This window comes from Lithobates pipiens, unplaced genomic scaffold (assembly GCF_037356315.1).
Source record: "Lithobates pipiens isolate NorthernLeopardFrog02 unplaced genomic scaffold, aLitPip1_a1.2 Scaffold_19, whole genome shotgun sequence".
Taxonomy (NCBI): domain Eukaryota; kingdom Metazoa; phylum Chordata; class Amphibia; order Anura; family Ranidae; genus Lithobates; species Lithobates pipiens.
The window spans coordinates 148,387,039-148,404,840 of NW_027507764.1; the positions used below are offsets into that span (position 1 = coordinate 148,387,039).

At 43.1% G+C, this 17,802-nt stretch overlaps 1 protein-coding gene across 5 annotated transcripts in view; it reads right to left on the reverse strand.

The window, feature by feature from the left end:
• Nucleotides 1-17,802, reverse strand: part of TBC1D5 (TBC1 domain family member 5) — an 802,157-nt gene that overhangs the window by 741,765 nt on the left and 42,590 nt on the right. The window lies entirely within an intron of this gene.

Below are 17,802 nucleotides of genomic sequence, written 5' to 3' on the forward strand. Positions count from 1 at the left end.
ATGGCACAGATGGGCTTTGACTGGCCCAGGACATACCATGTGACCAATCACAGCTAGCAACACAATTGCACACAAAGGATGGCTTGAAAGGAAGCCATCCATTGTTTACAACTATCATGTGGCCTGCTGTGAATGGTTACAGTGGTCACATGGTACGGGCAGCGAGCCAGTACAGTGATCAGTCATCGGCTGTTTTCAGTGACAGATTGCGCTACAGCACAGCCCCGCGGGTAAGCATGAGGCATGATCAGTGAGGACGTTATATGATGTCCACATGGATCGATGAGTCCTTAACCACTTCCCAGCCTATAGTAAAAACACGGCTGGGCGGCAAGTGGTTAAGGCCATTTTCACATGGATACCCTTCATTCTATCTCAACAGGGGATCCTGGACTCATCCCCTGCTGTGTCGGATCAGAACAGAAACAGATGTCACATATGTCCATTCCAATTTTTCCCTGTCTTGTGATGGAGGAAAAAAATTAAACCCATGTAATCCCAAGGTGTTTGAATGTAAGTGGATGTCTGTCCACCTATACCTGCCCACTTCCGTTCAGGTTAGTAAAAGCACACCTGGACGCACACATATTGTTTTTGGTCTGAAGAATCTGAACAGGCCCAGATGTGGGTAGATAAAGGTAGATCCATGTGAACTCATATGACTGACCTTGCGATCTGCAGCGGGTGTCAGTGCAAAGTTAACCACTTGCCATCTGGGCCATTTCTGACAGAATATATATATATATATATATATATATATATATATATATATATAAATATATATATATATATATATATATATTATCAGAGACCCTATAGAATAAAATGGTGGGTGTTGCAATTTTTTTATGTCACACGGTATTTGCGTAGCCATTTTTCAAACGTGTTTTTTTTGGAAAATAAATAATTTCATGAGTTAAAAAAAACAAAAAAAAAAACACTAGTTAGCCCAATTTTTTTGTATAATCTGAAAGATGATGTTACATCAAGTAAATAGATACCAAAAATGTCAAGCTTTAAAATTGTGTCTGCCAGTGGAATGGCATCAAACTTTGGTGCTTAAAACTTTCCGCTGGCAGCGCTTAAAACTCTCCGTCGGTGGCATTTTAAACACCTTTACAGGTAATCAGTTTAGAGTTGCACAAGAGGTTTGTTGCTAGTATTATTACTCTTGCTCTGACGTTTTCCGACAATGCCTCACATGTGTGGTGCGATTACCGTTTACATATGTGTGCAGGAGTAACGTATGCGTACACATCTGTACGTAACTTTATTGCCATCACAAGGGATGAACAACATCCACTGTGACAGCATGGGCCATGACAGGTCTTTTCCTCTCCTCTGGCCTTCCAGGCAGCCAACCAGACACAGATCGGTCTGATCGGCCTTTCCTGGCCGCTGGTGGCCAGGTAAACAAAGGGGTGGGACAGGAAGTGACAAACTACTCGTCGCTCTTGGCTTCCAGGCTATAGAGAGAGGAACATCGTCAGTTCCTCTCTGTGTACAGGGCAGCCAGTGCAGCATCGCTTCCAGCCTCCGCGTTGGAACCAGAGAGCCTGGGAGAGGCAGCGGGAGAGGGGTGGGACCCAGCCACCCGTAGAAGTGATCGAGTGACTAATTAGTCATTCGGATCATTTCTGCATGAAATGGAATCGCCGGCTGAAAAGAATGATACTGGGATGATGCCTGGAGGTGCAGGCATCATACCGGTATAACCACTGAAACCCAAGGACGTCCATGTATGTACCGTGGGCGGCAAGTGGTTGATGACCCCCTAAACGCAGGATGCGAACACCATGCATTTGTCTGCACCGGATCGGATGGTGGAAATGCGATCTTGTTGCAGTGCGTTTCCAAAAATGGTGCATATAGTACTTCTGGTGCAGTACATAAAATTTCAGCGCATTCAAAATGAATGGGTAAAAATCGCACTGCACAGAACTGGATGTGAATTTCCCAGGAACATGCAGCATGAACCTGTGCCATTCACACACAATTCCTAGTGTGAATGGGCCATTAGACAGGAGTATTACTAGCTGGATCACCAGGTGAAAATAAAGAAAATAAGCATAAACAATAAAATGAATGCAGCCTTCACAATTCAAGGATTAGTACCGGTAAACTTCAATATAATAAATACGTATTTTTGGGTTAATACTACTTTTGTATTGTGAGATACTAAAAAAGGTCAAAATAAATCAAAGGAGGGCAAAAAAAGGCATTTCTGACTAATAAAACTAATAGCAGATAACTTTTAAGCCCCATACACACTATCAGTTTTTCTGCAGAGTTTTTCCTTCAGGTTTACCAAAACCATGTAGTGCAAGGGCCTGCCTGATTGCATACAAATGGAAACTCCTAAGGTTTGACCTCATATTATATGGTTTTGGTAAATCTGAAGGAAAAACTCAGCAGAAAAACAGATAGGATGTTTACTTGTACTTATCTAAAACGGAGTAAGAATCATTCATAAGATTCATTCTAAGACCCCTTTCACACTGCCACGCCCATAGCATCGGCAGTAAAACGACGTTTTTTTCGCTGCGTTTTACCATCGGATTTGCAGCGCATTTCGGGCCGCTAGCGGGCGCTTTTACTCCTTACTACTCTTCCTGATGTCCTGCCAGCGCACCGTTCCAGTGTGAAAGCCCTCGGGCGTTCACACTGAAATGAATGAAGCAGCAGTTTGAGGGCAGATTGCAAGCGCTATTTCTAACGCTATAGCACCTGCAAAACGCACTCGGTGTGAAAGGGGTCTAAGCGTCTGACAAAACACACCTGATCAATTCCAGCCAATACAGTAGGACAAATGAAAATCACATGCGGAACCTTAACCCGAAGACCTTAGTCTGCTGGCCTATCAATGTACTGTACCTTATTGCTTATACCTGAGCGTTTCCTAAAAATGGACAGATGGTCATCATCCACAGTAAAAAAAAAGAATGACAGGAGAAAACTCAAATTAAAGGCAATTAACTCACTATTGTGGGTGTATGTCACTTTTAAATATGGCATGTTTAGTGTTCTTTCTACCCATATTGAATGTGGAATTATTTGCATAATTAGAATATTAAAATATTACAATTAGGCCAAATATGTTACTTCAGTTGTCTTTCTTTACAACATATGTTGGATTAGAATAATGTGAAGCACATGCTGTGCTATTTTTATAGGATCCATCCTTATTAAAAACATGTTTACAAGCAAAGAATTTTTTGGCTTCAACATCAAAATGTAAAGAACAATTATCACAACGCCGAGTGGAGTGCAGCAACTTTTCTGACTATCTCAACATAAAGTGGTTGTATAGTCAAATTTGTAACTTTTACCTACAGGTAAGCCTATAATAAGGCTTAACTTTAGGTAAAAAAAAATATCTCCTAAACCTGTATGGTTTAGGAAATATTCCCCTCGCAATGAGCCGCTGACTGCAGCAGCGCATGCGCAGAGGGGAATCTCGGCTGAAAGCCCAGCAGACGCCGGACCTTGCCGGAAAGAAGACTCACGTGCGCATGGGCGGGAGTGACGACATCGCGGCTCCAGCCACTCACAGCTGAGGGAACATGTCAGCTCCCTCGGCGTGGATCGGGTGAGATGTTCTAAGCTAAGTATTTCATAATGAGCTGTTATGCGGTGCATACTAGCTCATTATGGCTTTTGCCTTGCAGGAGGGTATACAACCGGTTTAAAGTGGAACTTTACCCATTTAACAACTTGCTAAAAAATAATGGAGCTCCATTCACAGGAACAGATCGCATGCAGTCTTTAGGTGTTCAGAGTGACACATTTTGCCTAAATATTGCATGCGATCCTGAAACAGTCAATTAAGTTTTGTGGTATTTACAGAAAAACGCTGAAAGCGCTCAGTAAATAAGGGAATAAATAATTAAATACATGCGGTAAATAAGTAGTGGTCCAGGTATGCAATAATTAAGGTACTGGCAGTAAACATGGTTGTTAAAGAGCAGGCGGCTGCTTTGTCCTTAACCACTTAAACCCTGGATTATTTGGCTGGCCAAAGATCAGAGCACTTTGTGGCCACAGGGCGAAGCGACATTACATAATGTTGTTTCGCCCAGCTGAGCCATTCTGCCTCAGTACAACTGCGGCGGCTAGTTGGCATGTGGTTAAAGTGTAAGTAAACCCTCCTATTGTTTTCAGCAAAGGAAGTGGCCATATTTGCCTCTGTTTAATCTACAATGCACTTGTGATCAGTTATGACACCAGCCATTGGATGGTTTGACAGTTTGGTTGAGAGCACAACCAATGGGAGCGTTACATTTCTGGCACATCCTGGAAATGAAACTGTTTTATGGATGGGTTTACTTCCGCTTTAAATACCGCTAAGTCATCAGCTGTCAGCGAGGTTCCCAGACAGCTGAATATATATTAAAAAAAATGTGGGGGTATAAAAACAGCTTCCACCCCCATACTGTCTGTCAAGTCTGGTATGGATCTTAAGGGGAACCCCATGCCAAAGTAAAACAAAAAAAAAAACAGCGTCGCCCCCCCCCCCCCCCCAAGATCCATACCAGACCCTTATCCAGGCATGCAGCCCAGCAGCTCGGGAAAGGGGGCATGCGACCTCCTGAACCATACCAGGCCACACACCCTCAACATGGGGTGGTGATTTGGTGGGCTCCCGCCCAAAGCACCTTGTCCCCATGTTGATGAGGACATGGGCCTCATCCCCACAACCCTGGTCAGTGGTTGTGGGGGGCTTATCAGGATCTAGAAGCACCCTTTAACAAGGGGTGCCCAGATCCCAAGTCATACATAGTAACCATACTCATTCACCAAAAAAGTGCTCAAAAAGTAAATAAAAAGGCAGATATCGTTTTTGACAAGTCATTTATTTATTTAAAAAAATGTCCCCCAATGTAGATCCATTGTCAATCACAATGACTGCTGTCTGAAAGCTCAGTCGCCTCCCGCCACTAAATAAACTGAGAGGTAGGGCCATCCTATGACAGCATGGACTTGGACATGCTAGATCAATGTCACAAGGGGGTGGGGTCACTGGGTGGCCCGCCCTTCAGTTTATTTAGCAGTGGCATGCATTCCCTTGCCCCCCCCTTCATGCCCTGCTGGGCTGCATGCTCGAAGAAGGGCTCCCCCTTAAAATCCATACCAGATCCAAAAAGCCTTGGATTGGTGGGACCCACGCTGTTTTTTTCACAATTTTTCATTGCTGGTAAATCTTTTGTTTACAGTCAGCTGTCGGTGGAGAATCCCGCTGAGGCCTCCTTAACAACCAGCTATTTACTAATAAAATTACCACAAACTCTCACTACTAAAATACTGCATAACTTCATAAAATAGCTCATGCAGTATTTTAATCTGTAATTGCCAAAGAATGTTTTTTTAAATGCTGAGCGGAATTTTACTGCATTTCTTAAAGTGATAGATACTGCTTTGAGAATCTCTGAAAATGGAGCTCAAAAAAATGTATGAGGAATGCTTCGAAGGCTCCATCAATTACTCTTGTGATCCTGAAATAACAATTATTGTTAGTCAAAAAATAAATAAAAAATTTGATCCAAATGCTAGATTTACCCAAATGATGTACGGCCTGAGTTGTCACTTGAGGTCTAAAGCTGGCCATAAGCTTTAATGAAGGATCCGTTGTTGGCAGATGGCAAATCTTGCCAAACATCAGGTTTGGGCAATAACCATCTAATATTTGCAAATATGTTAAAAGTACACCTACACATACCTTTGCAGAGTTTTATGCACATCTAAAAGCCAAAGGTTGGTTTGCTTCCTTCTATGACCCAATACTGGTAGAAGAAGTAGAAAGTGGGCAGGCCAGAGCACTTGGAAAACTCTTTAAAGCGGGAGTCCACCGGGACTCCGCGTTTTTTTTTTTTTTTAAAAAGCCAGCAGCTACAAATACTGCAGCTGCTGACTTTTAAATAGTGACACTTACCTGTCCAGCGCGCCCGCGATGTCGGCACCCGAAGCCGATCGCTCGCTCGTGCCGCCGCCATCTTGGGTATGGGAATCAGGAAATGGAGCCTTTCGGCTTCATTTCCCGGTTCCCTACTGCGCATGCGCGAGCCGCGCGGCGCAATCCGGACGGTCCCCGCTGCCTCTGGGAGCTGTGTGTTTCCCAGCAGGCAGCGGGGCACTTGCTGAAGGGGGCGGGCGCTTGCGGAAAGGGGCGTAACGTACGCCCCTTTCCGCAGAGAGCTAGCCCGGAAGTGGGTGCAGTTACCTGGATTATCCAGGTAACTGCACCCCCCACCCCCTCCCCCCTGAAAGGTGCCGATTGTGGTGCCGGAGGGGGGGGGGATTCCGATGAGCGGAGGTCCATTTTAGGGTGGACCTCCGCTTTAAAGGGTGCGTTTCTGCTTTTGATTTCTGAAGCAAGTTTAGGTACTTGAAAAGCGTGACAGGTACATTTTCGTTTTGGGCACAGCTTGGAAAGGTTAAAACTCCTATTTTTCCTGGGAACAATTATTACTGGAACAGACAGAAAGTAATGGGAAACTAAAGTTTTAAAGTGTTCACTAGAACAAGGGGTGAAGGTAATTCTTCCAAGACATCTGTCTTGGAGACAACCAAGGGAGGAATTCTTACTTTGGAGAGATTTCTATTGAATACCTGTTGTGTTTCAGAGCTAAAAGTAAAAGGGAACTCTCTCCAATGGAACACAAAACAGGAAAAGAAGCTGGCAGGGGTAATTTACCACTTCAGCTCTGGAATATTTTACCCCCCTTCATGACCAGGCTATTTTTTGCTATTCGGCACTGCGCTAATTTAACTGCCGATTGCATAGTCATGCAACATTGTACCCAAACAACATTTTAATCTTTTTTTTTTCACACAAATTAGAACTTTGTGCTATAAAACACATACAATGCATTAAAAAAAAAAAAACGCATATATTAGATTGATTTGCATGAAAGTTGCAGCACCTACAAACTACGATACAGATATACATATATACATATTAATCGATCTCTAAAGACATATACTATATTTTTATTTTTATCATACTACCAATGGCAGCGATCAACAACTTATAATGAGACTACGAACCTGGAGCGGGAAATTTGACACTAACTGACACTGGGGGGGAACTGACTAACTGCCACTGACATCACCAGCAACAATATTACAGTGATCAGTGCTAATGCTATATCCTGTCACTGTATTAATGACACTGGCTGGGAAGTGGTTAACATTTAGGGTGATCAAAGGGTTAAATATGTGCCCAACTATGTGTAATGTGTCTATGTTGATTGGCAACACAGAGCTCTGGGCTGCAAATGTGCACAGCCAATCAGCAGTTCTCAGCTGTGAATCATTGGCCGAGACTTGCTGTTAGGCTCCAGCTGTGTACAATCACAGTGGATGTTGGCAAGGGGCATGTGCGCGCCCTAAACCCGGCAGCGATGTACGGGTACATCACTTTCCCTACAACAACCGGTCGTTAATATGTCTTCCAGGTTTTTTTCTTTTTCAGCAGTTTACTACCGCTTTAAAGCAGTATTAAACCCAAAAGCATATTGCAGCTTAGCAATTCTTTGATGTAATGGCTGCATTCGTTTTCTTTTTTAGGTTTTCCTTCTTTTATTATCACCTGGTCATCCCACCAAGATGTCTAATGTTTTTCAACAAACCATGCTGTTCTGCAGATGTATCAGTTAGAGAGTTGAGGCAAACCAGTTACCACCGACAGGGTGCTTACAATATTCAGCTTTTAGGCTACTTTAACACTGAGGCAGTTTTCAGGCGTTTTAGCTCTAAAAATAGCGCATGTAAAGCACCTGAAAACTGCCTCCCATGGCACCCCAGTGTGAAAGCCTGAGTGCTTTCACAATGGGGCAGTGCGTTTGCGGGATGGGAAAAAAAAAAGTACTGCAAGTAGCATCTTTGGGGCGGTTTGGGAGCGCCATTTACAGCGCTCCCAACCCTCCCCTGCCCATTGGAATGAATGGGCAGCGCTTCTGAAGTGCATAAAAAAACACAATTTGCAACTCTTTCTTCGGCCGCTAGTGGCTGAAAAACAACGCTATATCTAGCAGTGCTTTACCGCTAATGCTTGGGTGGCCCCAGTAAGAAAGGGGATATATTCATTTATGTAAAACCTTTATCCCAAAACGAACAAAACTGTGCATTTAAATCTGCTAGTGCATCTAACACCCCCTTCCCTCTCCCCCAGATTAAAAATGCAGCCACAACTTTTAATGATTAGTAAACTGCAATGTATTAAGTTTTTGGTTTTGGGTTTTATGCCGCTTTAAAGTGGTTGTAAACCCTTACAAACCACTTTGACCTACAGGTAAGCCTAGATTAAGGCTTACCTGTAGGTCCAAGCAATATCTCCTAAACCTATATGGTTTAGGAGATATTTGCCCGAAAACGGGCACCGCTGTCTACGGCGCGCAGGCGCACTGAGCGCGGCATTCTCCGCGACGGAGCTACCGCGCGTGTCGGCTCCCGTGCGCATGCGCGGGAGTGACGTCATCGCGGCTTCGCCGAATGACAGCGGCGGAGCTGCGAGACCCCACCAACAAGATGGATGCGGCGGACTACAGGGGACAGCGGCGACTTCGCTGGCTCCTGTGTCAGGTAAGTGACACATAATGGGCTACTATGCGATGCATAGTAGTCCGTTATGCTTTGCCTTTGCAGGGAATGAAAGGGGAAGTAAACTCATCAGGGTTTACTTCATCTTTAACCCCTTCCCGCCGAGCGTACGCAGATCTGCGTACTCGGCTTCCGGGGGGTATACCGGGATGATGCCCGCACCTGCAGGCATCATCCCGGTGCCGTTTTGTTCAGCGGGCGATTGGCTTTCCAGCCATAACAACCGATGCGGCTAAAAGCCGCTCGGCTGTTATGCCGGAGGAGCGGGAGGGGACGTCCCCCCCTCCCGCCGCCTCTCGCCGCTGTTACCGGTGCTCCCGCTCGATCGGGAGCACCGATCAGTGGTCCGACGCCTCCGGCTGCTGCGGAGGAACTGGAACGAAGCCGTAATCGGCTTCGTTCCAGTCTCCTCATCGTAAACACGGAAGCGACGTCATGACGTCACTTCCCGTTTACTCGGCTGCCAATGGCGCCGGTTTTAAAAAAATATACGGTATTCAGAATCGCCGTTTTCGGCGATCTGAATACATTGAAGTGTAAAGGAGGGGTGGGGGGTCTTTTAGACCCCCGATCCCTCCATAAAGAGTACCTGTCACCACCTATTACTGTCACAAGGGATGTTTACATTCCTTGTGACAGCAATAAAAGTGATCAAATTTTATTTATTTTTTTTAAAACAATTTAGTCGTTTTAAAATAAATAAAATAAATAAAAAAATAAAAATAAAAATTTCAAAGCGCCCGCCGTCCCCGCGAGCTCGCGAAGCAAAGAAAACGCATACGGAAGTCGCGCCCGCGTATGTAAACGGTGTTCAAATCACACATGTAAGGTATCGCCGCGATCGTCAGAGCGAGAGCAATAATTCTAGCAGTAGACCTCCTCTGTAACGCTAACCTGGTAACCGTAAAAAAATTTTAAAGCGTCGCCTATTGAGATTTTTAGGTACCGTACTTTGTCGTCAATCTACAAGTGCGCGCAATTATAAAGTGTGACATGTTTGGTATCTATTTACTCGGCGTAACATTATCTTTCACATTACGCAAAAAAATTGGGCTAATTTTACTGTTTTTTTTTTTTTATTCATGAAAGTGTCCCTTTTCCCAAAAAGTTGCGTTTAAAACACCACTGCGCAAATACCGTGTGACATAAAATATTGCAACAATCGCCGTTTTATTCTCTAGAGCCTGTGCTAAAAAAATATATATAATGTTTGGGGGTTCCAAGTAATTTTCTAGCAAAAAATATGGATTTTAACTTGTAAACACCAAATTCCAAAAATAGGCTTAGTCATGAAAGGGTTAAGGATACATATTTGAATAAAATTTATTTATTTAAACCAGAGTTTAGTGTCACTTAGAGCTGCATGAGCACCATATTTATCAGCACATAACATGCACTTTTTCCCCCTGAAAATAGGGGGCAAATCAAGGGGTGCGTGTTATACGCCGATAGTGTACTTTGGAGGGGAAGGAAGGGGACAAGCGCGACCGGAATTCACAGAGCCGTCATCTCCTGTATAATCGGCTCTCATGTCACACACAAAGTCCCGCCTCCGCCACCGGCATTGGACCAGTGTTCTGTCAATCACAGGAGTTGCTCCAATGCCGATGGCAGAGGTGGGACGGTGTATGTGACAGAGCCGAGTAAGCAGGAGATGACGACTCTGTGATTTACTGCATAAGAGATGGTGAGGCTGTAGATGGGCATCAGGCTGCATTGATAGGAGATGGGCGCACATCAGGCTGCATTGAGGCTGCAGATGGGCACAGATCAGGCTGCATTGATGGGCACTGACCGTTATTTTTGCTTGAAAACAAAATAAAAATTTTTTTTTCCTGAAACTTCCCTCTTAAATTGAAGGTGCGTGTTATAGGCCGATAAATATGGTAATCGATAAAAAAAAAAAAATCGCGATCTCAATTCAAACCCCTCACAATCTTAATTTGACATTTCCACGATTTATGTAACAAGTGCATTAAAAAAGTATATTTTTTTTAGGAGAGACTCTAGAAAATAATTAAAAAATGTATTATAAAATAAAACTTATTTTAAAAAAACAAAACAGTAAAGTTACGCCGAGAATCGTGATCTTTATTCTAAGCAAAAAAAATAAAATAATCGTGATTCTCATTTTGTCCAGAATCATGCAGCTCTAGTGTTACTTTAAAAAAAAATTCTGCGCATTCACTGACCAACTATGTACAATATAATCCCTTCTTCTTTTTTTTTTTTTTTTTTCAATCTGACTCTATCAGACAGGGGAATGAGCTGAACTACTTTGTAAATAGTGATCATTACCTGTCATGCCCGGTTATGCATTTTCAGGATGTAAAGTGCCCATTATAGTCAAATGGAATTGTTCAGTTACTTTCTATTAGCCATAGCATTTTCTATAGACATTGATAGCAAACAATGGAATATTCATATAGATCCAATTATTCTGTTCTCAAGTGTAAATAACTATAGTCCCTTTTATTTACACAGCAAGGCTAGCAGAACAAAATGAACACTTTGGGTACAATGGATATTTCAACAGCCTGTACATATATAATGACACAGGACAAGGTTACGCACACTATGATCATCTCATTGTTCTAGCTTACAAATATCTATTTTTTAAAAGTGTACAGAAAAGTCAAGTTACATTTTAATTATCGTTCTGTTTCAGTTTCACCTCTGAAGTAGATTTACACTCGTACTGTTTGCGAAGTCATTCCCGCGCAAATAGCTGTTGCTTTCAATCGTTTTAAAATGACAAGATTCTGTAATTTAGATAATGTGATGATTTAGGTGCCATTTTTACCTAAGTTTTTTTTTTTTTTTTTTACAGTGATCATGAATGGTACTGTAATGTAGTCAAAAAGTCTGTTTTAGTAAAAATCAGCAGTTTTTGCTAGAAAAGAGACCCTAGAGAATAAAATGGCAGTTATTGCACATTATGTCACAAGATTTTATATACCCCAATTTTTTTTTATGTATAATATGAAATTTGATGTTACGCCAAATTAATATCTGGAGGGCTTTTTTTATGTTTCACATAATCTGCTAGTATGCAATGCATACTAGCAGATTATATATTTACTTTGCAAAAAAAAAACACACACACACACACACACACACACACACACACACACACACACACCGGTTTAAAAAAAAAAAAATAATTACCATAGGCGACGCTTTAAAAATGTCTACAGGTTACCAGTTTACAGTTAAAGAGGGGGTCTAGTGCTAGAATTATTGCTCTCATGCAGACATTCATGGCAATACCTCACATGTGCGGTGCAAACACTGTTTACATATGTGGGTGCAACCTACGCATGCGTTCACTACTATGCATGAGCACATGGGGACAGGGGCACTTAAAATTATAAAAAAATGTATTCTTACATTTTTTAAATTTTTACACTTTAAAAATAATTTGTCACTTTTATTGCTATTGTAAGGCATATAAACATCCCTTGCGATAACATAACAGCATGACAGGTCCTATTTATGGAGAGATCTGGAGTCTAAAAGATCCGAAATTTCTGCTCTATCCTTAAAAGCAGAAGATTTTAAAAAAAGTATTTTTCTTTAAGAAAAAAAAACAAACAAACAAACACGTCTACATGGTCCAAGAACCAGAAGTAACATCATGACGTCGCTCCGGTCCTCCAAGGGCACAGAGATGAGCGGAGGCCATCTTGCCAACTCTTATCTCTATGGCAAAACACTGCTAGCGTCGGATGGTTCCTGGGCTCAGCAATCGGTAATGTAAGCTGTACCTTCAGCTAGATGCCATAACCCTGTTTTTTTCTTTTCCCTTAAGCACCGGTCTTTCAGATAAAAGTGATCCCTGCGGCGGGAGAGGTACCGACCCCCTCCCGCCGTAGGGATCACTTTTATCTGAAAGACCGGTGCCTAAGGGAAAAGAAAAAAACAGGGTTATGGCATCTAGCTGCAGGTGCATTAGATGCATTATCCAAGAAATTATGTATGTCCCCAGTTAGGTGGTTGGCAAGTGGTTAAGTGTATCTAAAGAACAAAAATGGAACTTACAGCCTACTGGTAGCGGTGGCTGCATTCTAAAGCCACATGTCTAAAGTGGAAAAAAACCTAACTACAGTATATCTATTCTAAAACTGTTGTCTGCCCATTTCCTAGCTATGATGCCTAAACTGTATAAAATAAATCTGTATCACCATGTTGCGTAGTGAGCGTGCATACAGGCCATGGCGGAGGAGTGCATTATTTGTTTTCTTTGAAACAATTGTACCTGCTAATTCCATGTCTTTCTGAAGCTCTCAACAAGTGGTCATTGGCTCCTAGATAATTCTTCTGATAATTCTTTTCACTCTTCTGTCAGAAATGATGTGAAGAGCACAGGGTCGTGGCCGGTTTATGGTGAAATTAATGATATTCTTTCCACTTCTGGATTATGGCCCCAACAGTACTCACTGGAATATTCAGCAGTTTAGAAATCCTTCTGTAACCAATGCCATCAGTATGTTTTGCAACAATAAGGTCTCGGGAGAGCTCTTTGCTCTTACCCATCATGAGATGTTTCTTTTGTGACACCTTGGTAATGAAACATCTTTTTATAGGCCATCAGTTGAGACTGAATCAGCTGATATTAATTTGCACTGTCAAAGGGAAGGATTGCTTTCTAATTACTGATAGATTTTAGCTGGTGTCTTGGCTTCCCTTGCCTTTTTGCACCTCCATTTCTTCATGTGTTCAATACTTTTTCACTGTGTCATTCCATTTTATCACATAACCTAATTTCTGAACTTATTTGTATTGGTTTCTTTTTGTATGTTTGGGTTGCATGGGTTGTTCCCTACATGTGGTGAACGTTTCATGTCAACAGCACCTTTAGAAATATATTTACCTAGAAAAATGGTGACGTGTTCAATACTTATTTTACCCACTGTGTATATTACTGTTACAACATATTAAAACATATTTAAAGCAAAAATATATTCACCCTCTCTATTTTTCCTGGTGATTATTATCACAAGGACTGCAAGTCAGGGAAAATATCATTATTACATAGAACATGAATAAAGGAAGAATCTTCCAGTGAGCACACTTAAAGGAGAAGTACAGACAAAGTTTGTTTGGTTGTACTGTGGATCACGGGAGTGCAATTCGTTTTGCACTCCTGTGACCCGTTTTCAGCAGGCTGAAGTCTCAGATGTCAGAGAGTCGGTCCAGGCTCCCCATCATCACGACTGATGAGCTTCGTGTTCGAGTCGAACATCGGCTGTTCGCCCGTTCGGCGAATTCCGAACGTTATGGGCCGTTCGCACCAAATTCGTGTGGCGCTCACGGCCCACAATGCACTGCGATGGCGCAGTGCATTGCTGGCTCATGATTGGCCAAGCATGCACTGTGACCCCGCATGCTTGGCCAATCACAGCGCCGGCAGCGAGGAGAGCCATGATTGGCCACAGGCAGGATGCCTGTGGCCAATCATAGCTCAGGCTGTGTAGTACATGCCCCACACTATATAAGGCCGCCAGCGCGGCGGCCTTGTGTAGTGTGTTGGCATCTGTAGCAGTTAATGGGTGTTCTGTGTACCTTCAACACAGTATACACCGATCGTTATCGGCCGATTTTTCGTTCTTGCTCTTCTGTAGTGGTTGTTGTCTGCGTGCCCTGACCGCAGTATACACCGCTATATTCACCTATATATCTATCTTTTATAATAGAGCTGTCAGTCAGTGTTAGGAGATTGTGCATGCTGTCTGCGTGCTCTGAACGCAGTATACACCGCTATATCCACCTATCTAGCTAAATATCTTGCTCGTTTTAAATAGAGCTCTCAGTCAGTGTTAGGAGATTGTGCGTGCTGTCTGCGTGCTCTGAAAAATATGGATGGCAAAACAAATTATACAGGGGTGATAACCCTTCCCTATGTTTTCCAAAAAGCTTAAAAATAGTTTTTTTGACTGGAGCTACACCTTAAAAATGTACCAGTTGAAAATTACAAACAGATTCAACTTAACACAACAAACCTACACAGTCCCTGTCTTGTTTGCACCGCCTGTATACTGCTGTTCTGAGTATATAGGGCCTGGGGGCCACACGCATTTCCTTTTTTTAATATGGGTACGGGTTTCCCCTTAATATGCGTACAAGACCCAAAGGGGCTGGTAATGGGCAGGGAGGGCTACCCATGCCATTTTTCTCAATGATTTTCAACCATATTGCAGGAACCAGATATAACATTAAAACCGCAAGCAGCTTTAAATGACGTTATTTACGTTAAATGTCATTTTGTGCAGGGACTGTTCTAAACACCGGAAACATGTGGCACTTCACAGGCATACTACAGACACCCCCCAGGCACCATATTTAAAGGAATATTTCACTTTTTTTTTCATTTTAATCGTCATTAAAATCAGTGCTCCCGCCAAAACGGCCGTTTTTAAAAGTTTTTTTTGTAGTGACCCATGTCCCCAAACCCTTTTTAGGACAGTATCTTGCATATTAGCCGTTAAAATTAACACGTTTAATTTCGAACGTTCGAGTCCCATAGACTTCAATGGGGTTCTAACGTTCGTACGAATTTGGGGTCCGTTCGAAAGTTCTGGTGCAAACCGAACCGGGGGGTGTTCGGCTCATCCCTAATCACGACCACGGAGTCGGGATCCGCCAGGTCCCTGGAGCGAGCCACAGAGACTGAGCTGGATGCCCCGACACCTTCACAGCCCAGCATTCCAGTGAGCGAGGAGGGGGCAGAGCAGAGAGTGGTGACTGACAGCTCATGGAACTGTGAGAATCCGAGAGATCAGTGGTATTCGATCACTCGGTTCTCAGTCGCCGGAGGACAGATGCCGCAACACACCAATTCTGCATCCATCTAGGCGAGTATGATTCTTAAGAAAAAAACAAAAAAAAAACAAACATACTTCTCTTTTAAAAGAGAAGTGCAGGATTACAAAAAACAAACAAACAATCATACTCAGCTGGGTGGATGCAGCATTGTTCTGAAGCTTCATCTGTCCTCTAAGACCAAGAACTGACCAATCAAACACCGCTGATCACTCAGTTCTTGGTCTTCAGTGAGCAGAGAGCCGGTGACTGACAGAAAAAAAAGGCCAACATACTCAAATAGAAAACCTCCATATACACTATCCAATACCCACCGTTGATCCTGAGGAAGGCAAAACAAGACCATAATAAAGTACGATCCAATTTGCCAATTACACAGCGATTTGGCCACAATTGTAGTGCAGTAAACTGTGCTGTGATTTGCTGCTGAAATGGCGGCAAATCACAACGCGTGAAGCGCATGTTCTTTTGAGCGACAAGTGTTGCACGTTGTGATTGAAGCACGATTTACCATGCGACAGTCACTGCGCAATAGGGGTGCGATTTAGAAGTAATGGCATTGCAAGCGCGCCCCCCGTCTGCCAGCGAGTTTTAAATTACATGCGGAATCGTGGTGACTCCACCCACGATCAGATGTGAATAGAGCCCAAAGAGTGACCCCTTGTCCTCTGTGAGGACCTTAAAGTGAATAACTCATCACCAAGTTCACTACGCGGAAGCAGATACCCGTTCCCCCACAAAAAGTGCCAAATGTGACAGTGGAGGGTGCGAACAAGCGGAGCTTAACCTTTGGGTGGAGTACCACTTTAATATCCTCTTCTCAAGAGAGAATAAATGTAGTTCATGAATAAGCACCTAATCTTGAAACACAGGTTAACTTTAACCACTTCAGACCCAGGCCAATTCTGACATTTCTCTCCTACATGTAAAATTCCTAATTTTTTTGCTAGAAAATTACATAGAACCCCCAAACATTATATATGTTTTTTTAGCAAAGACCCTAGAGAATACAATGGCGGTCATTGCAACTTTTTATCTCACACGGTATTTGCGCAGCAATTTTTCGAACGCGTTTTTTTCAGAAAAAAAAACAGTTTCATGCTTAAAAAAAAAACAGTAACGTTAGCCCAATTTTTTTGCATAATGTGAAAGAGGAGGATACGCCGAGTAAATAGATACCCAACATGTCACGCTTCAAAATTGCACGCGCTCGTGGAATGGCGCCAAATTTGGTATTTAAAAATCCCCATAGGCGACGCTTTAAATTTGTTTACTGGTTACATGTTTTGGGTTACAGAGGAGGTCTAGGGCTAGAATTATTGCTCTCGCTCTAACGTTCGTGGCGATACCTCACATGTGTGGTTTGAACACCGTTTTCATATGTGGGCGGGACTTACGTATGCGTTCGCTTCTGTGTGCGAGCTCACGGGGACAGGGGCGCTTTTTTTTTTATTGTTAATTTTATTTTTATTTTTTTAGTTTTACACTTAAAAAAAAAATAAAAATAAATTGATGACTTTTATTCCTATTACAAGGAATGTAAACATCCCTTGTAATAGGAATATGGCACGATCGGACCTATTTACAGTGAAATATGGGGTCAATAAGACCCCAAATCTCACCTCTAGGCTGGGAAGAAAAAAAAAAAAAAGACATCATAACATCGCGCCCGGCCTCCGAACGATCATAGAGACTCCGGGGACAATCTAGTCCGCGGGAAATCTCTATGATCACATGCTGGGGCCGGCGGATCCTGTGACCGACTCACCGATGGAAACGGTGAGTCGGTAGAAGCAACGGAGGGTGGCGGGAGGGGGGGGCATCCCCTCCCGCCGCCCGTAAGAACGATCAAGTGGTGGAACAGCCGCTATGATCGTTCTTATGGTGTAGGGAATCGCCGGCTGAAAACGGCAATATCTGAATGATGTCTGTGGACTCAGGCATCATTTAGATATAACCAGCGAAACCCCATGACGTCAATAGACGTAGTGCGGGTCTCAAGTGGTTAACCACTTCCCACCCAAGGTATGTCACATGACATCATGGACTTTAAGTGTGGATATCTGGATGATACCTGCAGCTACAAGCATCATCCAGATATCATCTTTTTTCAGCCGGCGATTATGTGCACTGTAAGAACAATCATAATGGCAGTTCAGCCGTTTGATCAATCTTACACGCAGTGGGATGGGACGTCCTTCCGCTGCCCTCCGGTGGTTCTCCAGGCTGGCCCATACGATCAGTGAACCGTAGAGTGAATCGGTCACCACCGGGAGTTTACCATAGAGATTTCTGGTGACCAGATGGTCTCCAGTCATTTCTATGACCTTCGGAGGCCTGGGCACAGCGTTATGACTTCAAGTCCAGGCTGGTGTAGTGTCA